Source organism: Ylistrum balloti, unplaced genomic scaffold (assembly GCF_031769215.1).
Source record: "Ylistrum balloti isolate Yb309-2 unplaced genomic scaffold, AGI_CSIRO_Ybal_v1 Utg371782, whole genome shotgun sequence".
NCBI lineage: Eukaryota > Metazoa > Mollusca > Bivalvia > Pectinida > Pectinidae > Ylistrum > Ylistrum balloti.
The window spans coordinates 133,215-137,270 of NW_026782890.1; positions in this window are offsets into that span (position 1 = coordinate 133,215).

Below are 4,056 nucleotides of genomic sequence, written 5' to 3' on the forward strand. Positions count from 1 at the left end.
TCTGTGAAATGTAGTCAGCTTTTGTTTTCGCCATCCTTCGATCAGCCCACGGCGGACTTGTACAAGATCACATTTCGATTTTCAAATGAAACAGAAAAACCTAAAGGCGACAGTGATTGCTATTACAAAGAGACGTGAATTTTTTTCTACTATTGTGTTTTTGTTTTTTTTAATCATCATTACAATAATCACATTAACGACGTTTTCTTAATTGACAAGTCTTTGTCAACGATACTACGACGTTCTGTTCAATTTGTTTTATTTCTCTAATTAATTCCAAAATTAACTGATAAAAATGACACGAACCCCCAAACTTTTTCTTTTTTATTAATATCTTTACTAATATTACAATATCATGTCATAGAAAAATATCAGTTGAAATTCAATTTTTAAAATTCTTTTTAAACCCGAAAAATATCGGTTTTAATGCAGACAAACGGACATGTAATTTTATGTTTTTCATCATTAGGCAGTGAAAACAACTTTTATGGAAAGAAACCAGTGGTATAATTGAAAAAAAAGATAAATTACTTAACATCTACATTGTATCACAATATTTATAAACCATGGTATAAAGATGTAATTGCGGCACAAAAACGCAGTTACTGGAAAATCATAGATTTTCGTGGGAGATTTATTTTCGTTAAATTATTGGATATCCTTTATCCACGAATTTATATGTCCACGAAATTAACAAACGGGTAAAAACTTACATAGATATTTGTATTAGCGGATTTTGTAAGCAAAAATTGACTATCAAATTAAGTGCCAACGAAAATTTGGTTTGTTTGTTTGTTTTTTGTTTTTATTATTTTATTTTATTTTTTATTTCTTTTTGAAAACCACGAGAATTAAGCCTCAAGAAAAATGTATGATTATACAGTATTGTAATTGCTATTATGTCTTGTTTTAATCATAACCATCACGTATTGATCAATAATATTTAAACCGACCATGGCGCACACTTTTGAACTACACGCTGTAATTCACTTCCGGGGTCATCCAGAATAATATGCTTTCCTAACTCCTTGGATAGTCACGTTTAGATGTATCCACTTTGATATAGTAACATTTTTCGGAAGGCCACAAACGTACCATCGTCGAATTTTGTTTTCTTTCAGTGCCTACACTATTTCTTTTTGACGACTCTATAATGATATGTACGAAGTGACCGGGATGGTTTAGAAATCAACAGGTCATTTCGTCTACGTCATAGTAATATGTACGAAATGTCCAGAATGAATTACAAATTGACAGCTCTTTCGGATACCATATATTCTAATAGTTTGTAAGACCTGTCCATTGGACGAAGGTGTCGTCAACTAAACGTGTAAAAGAACATAACGAAGGTCAACTCGAAAAATGAGATTCTTCATTGTTGATGACGCGATAAACTTTTTTTTCAAATAATTTTCAGTTGTATTGACCGTTAAAATATGACATATTTTCTTATTGATACACTTAAATGTATATCAAGGCAAATATCTGTAATGATATTATAGTCGATAGTAGGGATGACATTCTTATTGTGATGGCCACTATACGCCTCGTCATCACAAGGAACTGATTGGACTAGGCACACTACAGTTTGTGATATCGGCTAATCAGTCTGCCGATATTGCGGGAGTTACCACGCGTCCACAAGATATCATTAGTCACATGACGTGTCAGACATACCACCATTATGACGTCATAGTTCCAATATCTGCCACCGAAATCCCCCCTCAACTTGTCACTTTGCACGTGCTGTCTCTGTAATGGAATATGTGTATTTCTATAAACGAACTGATCACCTCGGGATGTCTGGGCGAATATTTCAAGGTGTGCTCCTATTTCAGTGACAACTGACCGCCTGCTAGGAAGTAACATTACAACCATACAGTTATCTAATATGAAAACAGGCGTTGCCTTGATACGAGTGCGATTTTACTAAGAATATTATCCTTTTTTGTATATATATATATATATATATAGTTTATATACATGCATAACTTTGATTTTTTCTGTTATAAACATTCAAATATATGAATTCTAACACATGTCACAAGAACATCCAAATAATAGATTTGTAACGCATTTAGGAAATAGGGCAATACAAATATCATAAGGTTCGTGCTGAAACGGAACTCTGCAGAATCTTTCATGTACGGAATTATTAATTTTTCCAATATCTGTTGTTGTCACGATAACCTCTGTAAACGGCTCACGATCTACAGGTAGTCGGCCTAGTGACCAGGATCAAAGTTTGACGTCCGGGAAAACTACGGAGACATCTCGACAACATTAACGATGGTCATAATTGTAGACTGTTTTTTGTTTGCCATCGATCAGCATGAAAAAATAATTGCGGAAAGGAAATGTGCCAATATTGTAGACAAATTACCATAAACGTGTGTCACAAGAACACGCTGGTAGTTGAAAAGTGAAAGTACAAATTGAAAAGTGTTTACTCAAAAAGATACAAACGTTTTGTAAACATGACGGTTGACAAAACAGAAAAATAATCAATTAATTTTTATATGACGCAAATACGTTTTTTCAAGAATCTTGAAACGTGTACCGTTTACAGAGGTGTTATGCTAGAGTACCACAATGCAGTCTGTGAGAGATTGGCATTTCATGTTTCACGGAAAGAAACGAAGGTTACCGAGCCTTAAATCGTATAATCTCTTATCTTAATTGGTTAAAAAATGATTTTTTGAACAATTTTTTGCCAATATGCTTTTCAATCATTTGGGAAAATTGTCAGTCAAGATATTTTTATCTGTTTAACAGGTAGGAAGTTATCATTCCATGCTCCGATCAAAGTTCCAGTTGTTCAATGTGATCTCAAGTGTAGTTTATTGAGTTTGAGACACACTGAAATCAAACATAATACCATATTTAGGTTTCCTGAAGTGACAGCGTGGTGATGTAAAATCTGAGAATTTCAGCTTTCTTTGGCATAACCATACTGATGTCAAAAATTGTGATAAAGGACTTGATGGCAAGAGCACCATTCAAGTCATTAAGGTTCATCGTTTTTAACTGCTATTATGATAATGAAGATGGTTTCTATGATCACTCAACTATGTTCTTATTTCTTTTGAATGACCGATTTCAACATTCCAGAAATGAATTTGATTTTTGAAGAAACGAGTGCTGGATGAAATCAATGACAAGTTATTGATGTCATTGATGTCGATATATTGTTTACGTTTGTCAATAAATTGTTTACATGCTTTTTATAACACTTAAAACATCAATTTAATGTTTCCTCTACATCAATATATTACTTACTATTGTCACTATATTGTTAGCTGAATTACTGTTTACAATAAACCAAAGGAATCGTCTGTTGTTAATATTCCTTTCCTTCGGAACATCCTGATAAAGCAGTATTGTTACTAATAGAGCTGATACGTCTCAACTGGTTCGCCGTTCTTTCATTCTTTCAGTAATGAATACCTTAAATTGAACTATGATTTACATTCTACTGAAGTGCCATCTATCATATTTGCCTTTAAACCATTACAATTTTTTCAAATTATAGAAAACAAGGTAATGTCAATAAAGAAACATAAAAAACTCAAACATGACACAATTTGATTACGTGGCTTAACAGTTGTCACGATTTGTAGAAGTGGAAACAAGATCATCCCGGACGGAAAGCGGATTTGTGCCCTCATCTAAAGGACAGCAAGATTCTAATCAATGAAACGGATTACGTGACACAAAGATCCGGACATGACGCTGCGATGTTCTCATTAATTATTGCGTAGTCTCCGTCGAGAAACCGGGCGACATTTCATGGTCGAACTACCGATTCTATGATGCCTTAATGTAGATAATTATTTGATAACTGGTCTATTTGTGGATGAATTTATGTGTTCGCGGCCAATTTTCTTCTTTAGCGTTACCATTTCCGATTATCTGTTTCCGGTGTGCGCAATCGGTGTTAATTGAGGCCTCGAATAGGGGTATCTTTAATACTGACATATTAATTGTGTATCAGCATGCATGTCCAGGACAGACAATGAGGGTGTCTAATGGCTTCCCGTTCAGTACCGATTTGTC